The 17,061-nt window shown below is 30.5% G+C and overlaps 2 protein-coding genes across 2 annotated transcripts in view; both read left to right on the forward strand.

The window, feature by feature from the left end:
- The window catches only part of LOC147815986 (GTP-binding protein Di-Ras2-like), a 226,428-nt gene that overhangs the window by 58,277 nt on the left and 151,090 nt on the right, over positions 1-17,061 (forward strand). The window contains exon 2 of the mRNA XM_087157960.1: positions 16,064-16,113. The gene's annotated coding sequence lies outside the window, so the exon portion shown is untranslated. The remainder of the gene's footprint in view (positions 1-16,063; positions 16,114-17,061) is intronic.
- Positions 1-17,061, forward strand: part of LOC107446785 (FMRFamide receptor) — a 194,124-nt gene that overhangs the window by 58,276 nt on the left and 118,787 nt on the right. Inside the window, exon 2 of the mRNA XM_071178052.2 lies at positions 16,064-16,113. The gene's annotated coding sequence lies outside the window, so the exon portion shown is untranslated. The remainder of the gene's footprint in view (positions 1-16,063; positions 16,114-17,061) is intronic.

Raw genomic sequence — 17,061 nt, forward strand, 5'->3', positions numbered from 1 at the left:
ATGCGACGTCACGGTGGCGCAAAACTTGAGCTTTTACTTCAAGAACGAAGCGTTTGATCTAACTAGCTTTAACTAATATTGGAGCATTCCTTTTTGTGACATATTCTAAGACATTTTTTGTTTCCTATAGAGAATTTTCTCAGTTTTGTGAAGTGAATTACAAAAATTTAAAATTATTTATGAAATGCGTGCAAGTTAAAGTGTGCATGGGACAGAAAATCAAAAAGTGTCATCAAAGAATTTATAAGTGAATAAAACCGCTGCATTTCAGAACTTTTATAAGATTTCGCCATCTAAATTGAAACCACCCAGCTACTTCAAAAAAAAAAGCAGACGAAAAAATTAAAAAATGAATAAGTCAAAGAAAATAAAAACTTAAATTAAAATTATAGATAATTAATAGTTAAAATTCTCCTAGTTTCATAATGTAGTTTTTAATGTAGTTATTCTACATATTTATTATTTTTTTAATTATAATAAATTACTTTTTTAATATAATTATATTCTTTTAAATTTAAATATTTATAAATAATTGTAAAATTTCTAACATTTTTATGAACCTAAATTATTATTTTGTCAGAATAATTAAAGTTTAAGGTTGTTGTTTTCCAATGATTAAGTATAAACAAATTGGCATTAACAGCATATTTTAAAATCAAGATTCTAAATTTAACCTAATTTTACAAATTATTGTTATCAAACAATATGTAGCTAAAAAAGTGTCGATATATGCATTAAATTTTTTTTTAATAATAAAAATTAAAACTGAAAATTTAAAAATGAAGTATTTATACCGTCAACTAGTAAAACGTTTTTATTAGTTAAAAATGGTATTTAATTTAATATTTTGGTCAAGAAAATTTTTGAAACAGTGTTTTTGAGAGGAAGTAATATGTTAATTGCATAAAGTTTGAAAGCTAATATCAAGAAAAAGTCGAACTTATTTTTACAGAGAGAACGATACAAAATTTTCATAATATCTTTGCTTGCGATCTCCGACATCTGTGTGCAGCGTGACGTCATGAGGAGGGAAAACGTAGCTTCAGCTCTAAGAGCGGAATGAACTAGCCCTTCTATTCTCTTTAGCCCTGGGTTAGAGTCCCCTTGCCATCAGGCTAACTATGGGAGGTTTTTGTGGTTTTTCTCCTCATGAAACGCAAATGCGGGTTAGTTAAATCAAAAAGTCCTCCACGAAAGCAAATTTCTCCCAATACTCGATCCAAGACTTCTGGATTTTGTTCAAAATTACAAGGCTCCTTAGTTGAACATTAGTAGTCGTAAACCCAAAAATTGGGTCGACTGTTCAACGACGGTTGTAAAATTATAAAATCATGCACGGTGAATACATTTCCCCCCTGTCTCTCTGCAATATCGCGGAAAGAAAATCCTACTTCTCGCAGCTCTATTGCGCAACCAGATTCATAAACAGTTAGCTGTTGATCGTGGCTTCTTCATCTTCTTAAAGGTATTCTCGACTTAGAGCCACTCACTATGTCAAAATTTAACGATAAATAATGCTTACGAACTGTAGAACGAGCGAACGAACCCTGATTTGCATGTTCACAGTGACGCTTACAAGCGCCAAACTTATGCGCCAAGCGTGAAACTTGAATAGACACCACCTTTTAATTATATAAACAAGTGAGTCAAATTTAGCTCATCTAGCGCAACTCATTCTAGGTGTTGGGATTTTCTTACGACAATGCAATATTTTCACGTGAAATTTTATTCATCTTTAAATCTAAAGGGATAATTTATTATTCAAAATGAAATATAAGTATTTTTAGTTTTTTAACTGTTTAGAAGAAAAATAAGAAACTTTGAGCATTCGATTTTGTTCGATTTTTGTTGAAACTTCGAGCATTCGGTCTTTCCTTTTTAACTCTGAATAAAATTGAGCAAATGTTTTATCTATTCCCGAAAAACATGCACACAAATCATCATTTCGAAACTGTCATATCAATGGTTTTGACAAATGACAGGCTTTCTTTTCCTCTTCCATGTCTTCCACTGATAGGAAAAATACTTTCATTATAAAAAGAATAAAATAGCACAATTGAATATGGAGATTTTTCTCTACGGAAGAAATGTATTTAACTCACGAGAGATTCTATGAAAAAGATTCAGGCCCAAATTTTTTTTTGATTCATAAATATTGGTATGAAAATTAAAAATTGCATAAACATAATAATGATATTTCAGCTCTGTTCGGTTTGCAAATGCTAAGCGTTGCGCATCGAAATTTAACTTTCGGTAATACTTTGTTTTTATAAATAAACGCATCTATAGCTAATTCTCGTCTAAGGGAATTAACTAATCTTGCTGTAAACTAAATTTGCTGTGTCCTGGCACTAAAGCCGGACTGGCGCCTAACTACTTTTGGATATTACATTATTTCACAATGAAACAAAATTAAATGCTTGAAACAATGTATGAACCAAAAAGAAAAGTCATAAGACCAGCTCTGTGAGAATATTTTCGTATCGTGATCTGTCGCGCCAACTACAATCGCCAAGATGCCAAATAGAATTTTGACTCGCAATTTTAAAGAAAGAAAACAACATGTAGATGTAGGGGTGGCTACGAGTTATACCTTTATACATATTTAGCAAACATATATAGAGCTCAGCCATAGAGAAATCAGGGTGTCTTCCTGACCCTCTAGATCACGTGGCATAGTGACTCTATGTTCTCTTTGCCGATGAGTCTCGATTCAGTTCAAACAATGTTTCGCAGTGTGTTTCCATAGGACGAGAACTAGGTACCATCCCTCTAACAACGTGGAATTGGCTCATTATGGTGGTTGTAAAATGGAACCGCAGTGCCTAACAAAAAAAAAGGTGTTTTTGAGGTATACTTGAGGTTGTTTTCAAGAAGTGTAAATGAGATTGAAATTGAGGTGTATTTGGTGAGAAGAATTGCTTAAGATATACAAGTCGAGCACCTTTTAAAAATTCCTAAATTCTCGAATTTATTCACGCAGTCTCATCTTTGAATCAGATGCATCGATAGATTTTTTTTAAATCTTTTAAGATTTAAACTAGAAAGCCTTGCATTTACGAAATATAGATTTTTTGTGTTCATACAATAGATTATTGAAGAAGCTAACATAAAACTGAAGGATTTTACACTGTACAGATATTTTGTTTAAAAAAAGTTCAATAAAGAAGGAAACCTGATGCAAAATATTGTATACCTTACAATTCAAAATGTTTTTCGATCATTCTTAAATAAAGTAATAAATATTTGCTAAAAGTTATTATTTGCGTGGAATTATCATTGGATAAACGAATTTTATAATTGTGTGCAAATTTTTTTTTAATTCGCTTAAAAAAGTTCTCGAGATATAGCGAAATAATCAAAAAGTAAAATTAATATTAAGGGGTTCAAACTTTGGGGTGCTCTCCTGACCAAACTATTGGATCCATATTTCCCAGATTGCGGCTTCTTTTGGGGTAGTCCGAACGATTCGGAAAAAAAGGTATGTTTATTCAGAGAAAATACGCGTTTTTTTTGGGTCATATTTCGTAACTTAAAATGTCATCTGCAGTTATTAATTTGCATAATTGAAGTCACCTCTCCCAGCCATTAATATTGAGTCCTAGAACGTGAAAATCTATTCATTAGATTAAAAGTTGATCAGGTAGGTCCGTTTTGTTTTTTCGCACAGTCAAAAAATACTTGAAAAATCTGTGAAACTTGAAAATGATATTTTCACGCAGCGAGAATTTTCGAAGGTTCCCCATTTACATTGAAAATTGATTTACCTCCTTTACGCATGCGCACACCCGGGCTAAATGTGCGCCAATTGGTTTTGTGAGTTCTGTGAGTGGTTCAAACTAGGTTTGTTTAACTTTAAATATGAAAGGCGATTTCTAGCCAAAATTGGTAAGCTTGGATTAATCGGGTGATTAAACGACGATAGGGCAGGGTGTGTGGCGTTTTTGAAAAGTGCTTGAAGATGCTTATTTTCGATTTTCGTTTTTGAAAGACCCTTAAAGGTGCTTTTTTTTATTGGGTGTTTTTAAAAAGGATTTAATTTTCCCTTTTCGGAAATGAGATTATTTTTTTCTTTACCATATTGATTTTCGCTACGTAATATTAAAAAGCGTAGTTTTCACTTGTTCTATTCAACGCTTTCACAAATCATTCAAACCCAATGTATATAGGCGTACCATCGTTTCGTAGCGTATGAAAGCGCCAATCATATTACATGTTTGATGAAATACTTGCGTGTCCACATGTGCATATACTGAGCTGTGATTCAGTGGGAATTATTCTTGCACTGTCATGTGCAACTCTGCTGCATTTTGCAAGAGGTTCTCATTTTCAGGCTTCATTTTCCTCCCTCTGAAATCGAACCGAAAAATCTCCCGATCTTTTATGGTGGCTGTATGGTCTTATGAAATCAAGAAAACTAATGTAATGTTGTAATGTATATGGTCTTATGAAATCAAGAAAACTAATGTAATCAATCTTAAAAACTAAAAATTGGAAAACACTAGCAAAAAAAGGGTTAGCCCGGAATAAAACTTCTTGGGAAGGCCAAGGCCCACCCTTTGCTGTAGAGCCATTGATGATGATGATGATGATGAATGTAATCAAAAAAGAGTTCTTTGTCAAAAACTAGTTATTTTATCTTGAACAATCTTTGAAAATTATTTTGCATTCTGTTAATGTATATAGTGCTTAAAAAATATTTTTAAGTGCTTAAAAAGTACTTAAAAGGTGCTTATTCTTTGTTTAAAGAGTTGGCTACCCACCCTGCAAAGTCTATTTGCAGATGTCAAGAAATGAATGAAATTTAGATTGACCTGCAATACAGAATTGAGTGTAGCTAGTTGAAAAGGAGGTCGAAATTTCAATCGCAATAATTCACTCTCACAAAAGCTAGTTTTAAAAAAAATTGGAGGTGAGATTTCTTCTTTACGATTGAGACTAGTCGAGAGTTTCTTAATATTTCATCAATTTTGTTCTATAAATTTACTTTATGGGCTTAAATAATAAAAGATGGCACTTCTTTTGAGCGTCCAATCATTTTTAAAATTTAAAAGAAAGAAAAAAGAAGCTGGAGTTCGAGAATTGAATAGCGTTCCGTTCCATCTGCAAAAATAAGAGAACGGAAGAAGAAAAAAAAGTTGTTTTTTTTTCGTTTCGAAACAAGTATTTACTTTCAAAGAAAAATATTTTATTCAGAATGCGATTTATAACAGTCTCGTGCTTCTTTCTGTGTAAATAGACTCATAAAAGTAAATCGAAACCCAGTCGAATCTTAAAAGTAGGAAAAAAGAAGAAAAATAAATAATGCAAAAGCCATCACAGCGAGAAATATTTCAAGTTAGATATAAGTACGGCAAAAATAAAAATTAAGGTTCACTTTTAAAATTATTTTTATTTTCTGTATGCTTGTCTGTTAGGACAAACGCTTTCCGTTACGTTAACAAACGTCAAGGAAGGTAGGAAAAATCACTTTTGCTAAAACTAGTTTAAAAGCTTCGTGATTTCTTTTTCTATGGTTAGAAGGTAATTTGTTTTCAATTACAGTCCCTGACTCAATTATTAGACGCACTGTAAGATTCTATGTAAAATCTTAATTTTCAGGTGATACTATACAGCTTTATTGTTTTTACGCGACTCAAACCGGTTTGCACTTGCTAACGTTCGTGTGTCAATTGATTAAATTAGATGATACAAAATAAAAATTTGACGATATATTATATAAATACAGAATATTTATTATATCAATCATTATATTATAATAATTAGATCCAATTATTAGTAGCACTGTACTTTTTTAATAATGACATGTTTTGCAAGATTTTATAGGCAATACTTTCATATTTAAACATACATGTAATGGGTTTTTATTCAGGAGATTTTTATATACTTACGATTTGTATTTATTTTTAATGTATTGCATTACAATGTTAACCAATTGATACAGGAGCGTAAACAACTGCAAACCGGTTTTATCCAAGTTAAAACAATACAGCTGTACAGTATTACCTGATAACTATAATTTTACATCGAATCTTATAGTGCGTCTAATAAAGTATTTTCTATATCAAAGACAAAAATGAAATTTCAATAATTTCCCCCATTAGTTATTGTGTTAAAAATTATTAACTATAGAATAAATTTTGAATGCCACCTTTGGCGCCCAATTTACGAACTCACGGTTTCATGAATCCATCATGCGTTTTATGGAATTTCGGTAACGTGTCATGACTCATATTAAACTCTGAACTATTTTTAAGGGGGGGGGGAGGGAATTTCAAATAATTTAATTTAACCCAGAAATGTTCAAGCAATGCTGGACTACTTCGAAAAAAATCAATCTGCTTATTTTACGATAAGCCGGCTGCAATATTCGGTACTTGACAATTACAGGTGCCAAGTGTTTGCGACTGCTTTTTAGAATTGTTGCCCACGCGAACGATAAGTACGAATATGGCATGTCATGGTGATGTACTGTCAAAAATATCGATATTTAGCAATATATCTCTCGATATTTTCTATTTAAGCTAATTTATATAATTTTTACATTGGTCTATATTTTCGTTACGTCAACACTCAGATCAATGTCGTATTGCAGCGGTTCTTAACCTACACTGTAAAAAATCTCGGTTAATGTTTATCCAATACTTGGTGCAAAGTTTGCTAATTGCACCATAAATAGGATAAATCAAAAATTATTTTATCTAGGTTGCACCATAAATTGGAAAATATGATCAAGAAATGCGTTTATGGCGCAATCGATTGCACCAAACTTTCGTACTATGACAGGCACGTGACCGATGACTTATTACGTAGTTGTTGACAAGATGGACGACTTTGTTGTTGAATCTTGATATCATCTCATGCAAGTTGTCTTTGAAATTGTCCATTTCTTTTGAAGGTAAGTAAACTTTTCTTAATTATTTGCATTAATTACAGTTCATTTCTTTAATATCAACTTTAAAAATTTTGTTGTCTGTTCCGAAAGTGTTAGCTTCAAATTTCTTATAGGAAACTGTTTCGATGTATGAATAATTAAATATTTTTAAATCTATATTAGCTCTTTTTCAGTAAATAAGGAGATATAACGATTTTATGTGCACAGAAAGTGCATTTACAGTTTATTTGGCTAAAGGAGCATAGTTTTCCGCCAAATTCACTGCCGGTGAAAATTTTCTAGGTTCGTGTTTTTATTTCATTCCACCGATCAAAAAAATTCGTATGTGCTTTCTGTTAGGATTAAAACTTTTTATCAATATCTCTGCTTTTGTTTTGATTTTCATGTTCTATTTTGCTCTTTTTCGTTTGTAATGTCACATAATTACACGAATTTTGGTCTATACATTCTAAAGTGCTTCGGTTGTAAAATTTTCAATGCGAATTATTCACCTCAAATTAATACTAACCGTTGTCATGGAAACTAGATTTCTCTTTACGTTCTCTGAGAGCACGAGGTAGGAAAAAAACTTAGTGGGTAATATTGGCGCTAAAGAAAACAAAGCGATATTTTTTTTTAATTCGCCAATAATACCTTACTGAAATTTAAAACAAAACACCGACAAGAATAAGATTTGTTCTAGAACATTTAGAAATTAACTGATTTCTTATTAGAATTTTTTCTTAAAATATATTTTATTATTAATATTTTTTAACTAAGAGAAAAATTTTTTCAATGAAACAAAGTATTGTATTTAAAAAGATCATAAATATATCTTTTTTATTAAATACATATAAAAAAATACTTTGATACTCATAGATACTCTGCTTTAGATACTTATTTTTCGATGTTTTTTTAATTTTTACTTATTTATTTTATTTTTTGTAGCTTTAAATATATTAATTTAGCCCACATTTGTGTTTTGCGGGTGAGGGGAAGGATAATATAACCATGAAATTGAACGTTTTCATTGATCCTCAAAAATGTCATACGTATTCTTTATTATATTTACAGTTGTTTTTGTTTTTTTAAATAATTTTTTTTTGAAAAGTTTCATTTTAATTACAAAAGTGAAATTTTTTTATTCTGAAATATATGTGCTTCTATGAAACAAAAGACCTTTAGTTAAAAAGGCAACCCTCACAAACAGTATACATGTGGAGTTTTAATACTATCCACATGACTACTGCTTGTGTGTTAATCGTCAGCCAGATTCCACCCTCTTAGACTCAACACGAACTCTTTTATCTATACAAGTGATGATCAATTTGTTCATTTATTATTTTAACTGTTTGCAGTTCCTTCAGTAATTTTTTTACTGTGCCGCTCTGCACAAAATTCAATTCACAATTTCTCAAGTGGAGAAATTCTATTTTGGTGTTTTAGCGCATTTTAACAAAAATAATAATAATAATATTTTAAAATATCAATATCTTTCATTCCTTTCCGGAATCTTTGTGGGTAAAAGGAGGCTAAAAATAAAAATCCCCCCCCCCCTGTATAAATAGTTGGTCTCGAAATTTTTGTTTTTTAAGGTAGTGAAATGTTTTAAAATTTTTTTACACGAGAACTACAATTTCTCAATTTTCTTTATATTGTATTTTAAAAATAGTAATTAAAATATGACTTTCTTTGATTTATCTTTCTATGTTTTAAAAAAGTAAGGATTCAAATTTTGTTTCTTCTGTACATTTTATTAGCATAAATTACATTATTTTTAATCTTCTTTCATTAGCATAAAGATACCAACCACATCAATGATTTTAATTGAGAAAGAGACACAGGAAAAAATATTGTTATACCCAGTGCCGAACCAACTGATTCTGCCAAAATCACCAGAATTCCAGAAGGTTATAAACAGTTTTTTCACACTTGAAAAGTGCTAGTTTCAAGAACAGCTTACAAACAAGGAATGTGTATAGTTTCAAGTTTTGAGAATGAAGAACCTGTGCTTGGAAAAACAATTATTCTTTTGTAAATAGGCTCCAAAATTTTATTTGTGTTTAATCTTTTTAAAACTTGTTGTGTTTTTTACAATCAACTAAAAAATGTGATATAGTTAAAGTAATAACACCAGAAAATCTATAATCATGAATATGTAATAAAAATATTGTTTTTTCTCAAATACTCACCATCATTTACTAATTTATAAAAAAAAATTACAGTATTTTTTTTCAAGCTGTGGGAAATTTTACTCTTTTTATCAAGTAGTAAATTATGCTTGTAAAAAAGTAATTTAGCTATATTGTAGATTTTAATTCAGATGAGGCAGAATATGCCAAGAAATTTAGTATCTTATTAAAATATAGAAAATTATTTTCAGATGATCCCAAATTTCAAAACTCTAAACATTGAGGCATAACATAATTTTTATTTTAAATTACTGTAAATTTAAAATAAGTTTGAATTGAATGCACTCTCTTAGTAACAAAAACATACTATCGATCATATTTCTGAGTGAATATTTTGTATTTTTTTTTTAATGAATGCTGTGATATGTATAAAAAGTATAATATATTTAAATTTTAAGATTTTGCTTAAAAATTATTACATTCTGTCTATGTATACAAATATCAAAGTGATTGTAAATGAATAAATTATGTTTAAATATTGATCTGTATATTTTTTGCTAATATTTCCAAGTTATTTCATTATTTTTACATTTCTTAATTTACTTCAAATTTAATATTTCCATACTCCAATGTAATTAATATTGGAATGTTTCCTTAATTAGAGATTGGGGTTTGACCAATACAATATTCGTCCACTTTTTTATATAAATTTTTACTTGTGAAAGTAATATTTTCATTTTTAAATAATAAAATAATTTCAAAATACATAGTAATAAGAATTTGATTCAGCCTAAAATTAAAATTCTTTTTATTTACATGCGGTATTAACTCTATAGCATCGGTTCGTGCTTTAAATGAAATGTAAAAAATTATTAAATTTTACATAGATCAATTTGAAGAAAGAAAAAGTTTTTATATGAACGAAAATATTTTTAAAGCGCCAAAAGGCAGATAAAGTTAGCATCATTAATAAATATTTATAAAAAAAAGAGAAGATAATTTAAATCAAATTATAATTTAATTATTTAAATATATAAAAATTCAAGAAGCTATTTTTATTTTTTATTTTAGATGTATTATTTAATATATATATATATATATATATATATATATATATTAATATTACATAACACATCTAAAATAAAAATAGTTTTATTAATTTTTATAGATTTAAATAATTTAATTATAATTTGATTTAAATTATATCCTCTTTTTTCAATAAATATTTATTAATGATGCTAACTTTATCTGCTTTTCGCCGCTTTAAAAATATTTAATAATGGTGCAACCTTCCTCGCTTTTTAGTTCCCTTCAAAACACTTATTTTTGGTGCAACCTTTCGCCGCTTTTAGGCTCTTTCAAAATTCCGATTTTTGGTGCAACCTTCTCTCGTTGTTTGGAACTAGTGAAAGCACCAATATATAGTAAAACTGAGCACGACTTTATGTAGCCAGCAAATGAATACCAATATTTGGTGCCGCATAGCTCGAAATTTTTTACAGTGTATGGGTCGCGCTGAGTCGAACCAAAAAAGTTAGTAATGCACCAAATAATAAGTAAAACCAACACCTCCTAGAAGAAGTCATTGTGGCTTACTCAGCCTAATTTTGACTTTTTTTTTGGGTCCCGACATGAACATATTTCTCAAATTTGGGTCGCGGCTTAAAAATGTTAAGAACCACTGTCGTATTGAATGAGTCATACCTGAGCATAATATTTACGATATTATCTTTTTAAATTGTTATGTCAGCGATAATGATCGCGATTTTATTATATTCGATTTATATAGTCATCGATAATGCTCGTGATTTTATCTTACTCGATATGTATCGATGTTACTCGATATTGTTGTATTTGATATAATAGTATCTAGATATTATCTAGATGTAATACACCTAGATATTATAGAGGTGTATTATCTGTACCCGGTTAGCTGTGTAAATTGGAATCTGGTTTATTACGCATTAATTATTATTACGTGTTGGCAAACTTGAAGTCATGATCCCTGTTTCCGATATATACTCAAAAATATTCGATATCAACCGTTTCGATTTAGCTTCGTCATGAGTTAATCGTCTACTAAATTATTATCTACAATCAAATTGTTTGAAATGATTTTATCATATGATGGTTTGGTAATTTATTCATTATTTCCGTTTTCTTCATTATTTATTCCCGCATTGATTTTATTTTTCTCTCTGTCCAAAATATCCGCTTCAGTTAATGTTTCTGTGGTGGCAGCTCCAGAATCAGTAAAAAGAAAATCATTAATCAGTGCATCATCATTCATTTCGTGGTTCTCACTTAGCTGGTACCCATATATATTTTTTTAAGTTCTTCTAAAGGAATGTCATCCTCGTCCTCCGCCCTTTCCAAATCCTCCGATCCGACTAGGAATCCAGCTTTGGCAAAATTGTTACAAACAGTACGATCTGGAACATCATAGTTCCATGCTTTAAAAAATTTCTGTTATGCTTCCTCGTTAATTGATTTTTGGTTTGGATTCCCGTATGAACAAAAAGTTAAAAAGGATTTTACAGCTTTCTCTAAAAGTTAAGTGACTGCGAAAATCAATTTCAAGGTCATTTCCCCCATAAAATGCGTTAACAAGTTTTGAAATGTTCTAAAATATATTGGAAAATAGGGAAAGTGGATCCAAAAGAAAAGTTCGTTAAACAGAAAATTTTCTTCGCTATTTGGAAGTTATTTGAAAGAAGAAATTTCCAAAATGTTCTTGTTTCATCGAATAAAAAATCGCGAAATAGAGAAGTTCGTTAAATGGAAGTCCAACTGTGCTTACTAAAAACCAAAATTAATTGAGAATATGTAGCAATAAAGGAAACGAAGGAAATAAAAATATGACTACCGAAGCCGACGTCTTCAGGGGGTACCGGCCTCGGTAGCCATAAAACAAAACCTTTCTATTGAGGGGGAGGCAAATGCCTAAAGTAACACCCTCAGTAAAGACGTCGGCTTCGGTGGTGATATTTTTATTTTTATTTCCTTCGTTTCCTTTATTGCTACATTTATAATTTTTGTGAAATTTCTGCTGCTTTCAAGCGCGTTTTTTTTCATAGAAGTTTTAATAATTTTAATTTAAATTTTTTTTATTATCTTTTAGTGTTGAGAATATGTACTTATTTGCTACAGAGAATCGTAAGAAGTCGCCATTCTATTACTGACATCAATGATACTTAATTTTGGTACTAATGTACCAATGACATAATGGAGATTCATGCAATTTTAACATGTACCACGCATACTCTTATATAAGTACAGAATATTTTATGCATGAGTCACTGTACTTAACTAGTTTTACAATCCAACAGAAACCAGTATCCAAACAGAAAACGGAACTCTTCCGCTACAGTTTTGACTGTGGATTAAAAGAAAAAAATTGGTTTTGTTTGGCGATGATCTCCTGAAGGCGATAAAGAATATTGCCTTGTACACACTCAGAGATTCAGGATTCGTTCATGATCATCACTCAAAGACTAATAACTGGGCCTGGGTAGACTGGTTGGTAGGGCAAATTTCCAAAAGATCGTAGGTTCGATCTCCGCCTACCGAAGACACCCCATTGTAGTAAATGGTGACTGAAACACGTTAAATCAGTCGAGTCACAAAGTTCTCCATGTTCCCATAACAAATCATATCTCTGGGGGTACTGATCCAGGAGTTTCCTTGTCTTCTGGATTGGTCCAAAATTACAAGGTTATGGAGTTGAACAATTGTAGTCCTAAACTCCAAAATTGGGTCGGCTGTTCAACGGCGGTAATAAAATAAAACAATAATAAGACCTTCAATATTCGACAGATGAGGAAAGGGAGATAGGAAATTCGCCAAAGTGAAAAAATGGATTAATCTCCCAAGGAATCGTACGAAGGATTATACAAAATAGCTATTAAAAAAAGAAATATCTTTTCCCAGACAGATAGAATAGCCTATTTCGACTAATGTTTAGTTACAATTATTCTTCCATTAACCATGTTATTCTTAGAACGATTCCCAAACGATAACTAATTGATCTAATCTGTCTTGTATACCATGTATATACTTAGTATATTCCAGTTGGTTAACCAAACGATGTCATTGCACATTGTATACATATTGTATCTTTAACAATCCGGATATACTTTTTTTATTCCCTATCCAAATAATGTCTGCAAAATAAGTTTCCGTTTCCTCTCATTGTCTTTTCGTGTTCTTGTTCTACTCCAAATAAGTAGATAGCCGTTTTACTGTGTCACTAGAACAAGTTTTCTTTCGGCACGATTTCCTTTTTTTTTGCAGTGTAAGTAGAAAAAACTGCAAAATTTATAACAAAAAGCACTGGTCATCATGGTGTCAGTCTTACTTATTACTGCCGGTTTAATAATTTAATACTTATAATAAAAAATTACGTAAGAAAAAATAATAAAACAAATATATATATGGCAGAAAAACTCACTGACATTATCAAATTCGGGAAAACTAATAAAAAAGGCAGTTTGGGAAAATATGATTCCATGGGGACTTCATTATCTACCATCTCAACCTTCATCTATCATAAGGCTCCTCAACATATAATTGAGTTAGCAAGTCTTATATACTACTGCATTGGTATTTAATATTATTAGTGGTAGTTACACCATATTATTCCCCTTCCATAATTTTTGTCCGTGACAGAATTCGATAAATGAATATCACTAGTTAATTTATGCTGTTTATTCATTATTTTATTTTTTGGTCGGGAGAATTGTATTTACTTCATATGATTTGTGAGAAAATCAACTGTATAATAAGGACAGTGCCTCGATGTTGGCAAATACATATCACGTCCGGGTCACCAATGTGGGGATATAATTATCGACCTTATCAGCCTTCATCTATAAAAAGGTACCTTTAAATATAATTGAGTCAACAAGTCTTATATACTATTAAATTGGTAACTAATATTATTAGTGGTAGTTACGCCAGATTATTCCCCTGCCAGAAATTTTATATGGGACAGAATTCGATGAATGAATACCACTAGTTGATTTAGACTGTTTATTCATTATTTTATTTTTCTTCATTTTCTGGGAGAATTGTATTTACTTCGTCTGATGTGTAAGCAAATCAACTGTATGATAAGGACCGTTCATCGATATTGGCAAGTACATATCACGTCCGGGTCACCAATATGGGGATATAATTATCGACCATATAATTGAGCCCCATAATTATACTTTTTGCATGTCTCGTCATATCTCTGAAACCGAATCAAACACTTTTGTGACAAAATTATGAAACAAATGTAATTATTCCATAAAGTAGCTATTTTTACAAGAATTACTTAATGTTTGCCTTTTCATGTTAAAATAATTGGCAAAACTTCGAATCGAGGGAGTCTATCGAATCTAATCTGGTTATTTATTGTTTATAGGCACCATGAAACTGAGTTCGCCAATTCGTAAGAGCAACCAAATTTCTGGTTTAAACTAATAATCTTCTAACGATAATTCTCATGGTTGTATCAAATAAGATAAAGTTGTTTACTATGTATAGAATCTAATAATATCGCGATCATTATTGATTACTGTAATTATCGAATACGGTAATATCAGAGAGGGCATAATCGATGGCATTTTAAAAAGATAAACGAATATTATATGTAACGGTAATTATTAAAGAGGATATTATTGTAAGTGTTGAGGAATTTTATATGGAAAACAAAAATAGTGACCAGTGTTGGTCAATAATTTTGTAGACCGATATTCGTGTTGATAACAACTCGGAAAAGCAGTCGCCAACACATATTCCCTATAGCCGATATGTACTATATTTTCTCTCTCACGTTTTAACACTAAGCATACCATAACCGGTCACATGACCGTTTAAGAACTTCTGCATCTAAAATGCGCTTATCATCTTATTGTTTTTGCACATTTGATTTCATGACTTTTTCTAAACATTATAAACAGTTAATATTCTATTATTATTATTGTATTTTGTTTGTTTCGAATAATACTTGTCGTATAACTATTTCTACCACAACCGGTCATTTGACCGGGAGAACAATTTATTGCTTTATAAGGTCATCGCATCAGAAATGACGTTGTAATGCGTGTTCAACGTATACTGCATTCGATGAGTTGCACATTCTGCATAAGACTGTTGAGCAGTTAGTTCAATCAGAATAACTGTGAATTCAAACTTCAAGAAAGTACGTAAAATTTGGCATTTTTGTGTCAGAAAAAATGTCAAAAACTAAATGTTTTGGTAAGTGACTTATAATTTATTTTGATAGCTTTACTTCATTTCTAACTAACTGTTAGTTTTCACCCAGAAAAATTGTCGAAACAATCAATACAGCCCAAGTTCTTAGAAGAAATAATATTAATTATAAGAATAATTATAAGAATTGTAGAAATAATAATAATTAGAAGAAATATGTTTGTGGAATATGTGCAATGGAATCACCCTGTATATTCAAAAAAGGCGTTGAGCAATGAATTAAAAATTCTTATTCTTTGTGTTTGTAATACATAAAAATTGACACTATACAATTTTGTATCATTATAATAAAGTTTTTTAGTTTATTTTTCCTTTCTAATATTCATATTTCGTACATTCAATCAAGAAATTAAGTCCTAATATCCATATTTCATACATTCAATCAAGAAATTAAGTCCTAATATCCATATTTCATACATTCAATCAAGAAATTAAGTCCTAATATCCATATTTCATACATTCAATCAAGAAATTAAGTTCTAATATCCATATTTCATACATTCAATCAAGAAATTAAGTCCTAATATCCATATTTCATACATTCAATCAAGAAATTAAGTCCGATCATTTGACTGGCTATGGTAGAAATAGGTATATATTAAGTGTTGGTATGTTAAGTGTTAAGCTAACTTTTAAAAAAAATCCATAGACAAATAGATCGCATTGTTCCGAGTATTATAACTTAAAAATATCACTTTTTTATGCTTATTGGTTTTGATTTTAAAGCATTTGTTATTAAATATGTTATTTTTTTTTGTTTAAATAATTGTGTAAGTTATTCTCAATTCATTTTTTGCAGATTTTTCTTTGGCTAAGATTATTTTTATGGGCGACGCTGAGAAATTCGAAGTAAGTGTTATTACTAATTTGTTTTTTCATTGAAATTATTTTTGACTGCAACAACAAAAATTGTTCTTTGAAAAGGTATCAAAATTTTCGCTGTCAACTAATATTACGTAAAACGGAACTCATTACCAGACACGGAAGTCTATGGCAATCAATACCAAAGTGGAAACTTCCGGCGGCGTGGTTTTGCATCCGGTTTTTATTGGTTGTACGCCATTCTAGTAGGCTATTAAAAGTTTCCAAGAAATACTTGTGCAATTTTTATAAAAATATTTACCTTATTCCCGACAGTGTTTCATGTTCTCGACGATAGGGGGCAGTATTTGTAGAGATTGTTTCAACTTCCGGTAAAAGTTTCAGGTACAAAAATTCCTCCTGGTGTAAACTAAATAGCGCAAATCCGCATCGCAACGACCAGGTAATTGCATATCAATATAGGATAATTTCCCAAAGTACTTTTTTTTTCATATCTTCATCTGATATTTTAAAATATGAAGAATACATTTTCCCGCAAAAACCTGATACAGAAATTAATTTCAGAACAACTGAATATTCCGAGTATGCATGTTACCGTGAATTTCCGAAATTAAGAGAATGTCAACTTTCACGGGTGAATGTCGACAATCACATCGTCGCTTTGGTGAATGTCTGAAATGTTTGTTATAGCCGATTTGATATTAATTTATTCGTTGAAGTTACTATATTTTTTCGATATTTTAATGTCTGCTGAGGTTAGATTAGGAGAAACATCATTGTTCGGAGTACCGGTTAAAAGCATACTGGGTAGTGACACTTAAAAAAACACTGATGGAGGGCATACCGGGCAAATGTATACCGGGCAGTGGCACTTAACTGGACCTAATACCGATTTCGTTCATTCTCAGTACCATATAAAAACAAACCCGGAAAGTAAAAAGAAAAAGAAACAGTCACGTCAAAGCTGTGATGTCA

Source organism: Parasteatoda tepidariorum, chromosome 2, assembly GCF_982258835.1.
Source record: "Parasteatoda tepidariorum strain Cologne lab strain chromosome 2, Ptep-v5.0, whole genome shotgun sequence".
NCBI lineage: Eukaryota > Metazoa > Arthropoda > Arachnida > Araneae > Theridiidae > Parasteatoda > Parasteatoda tepidariorum.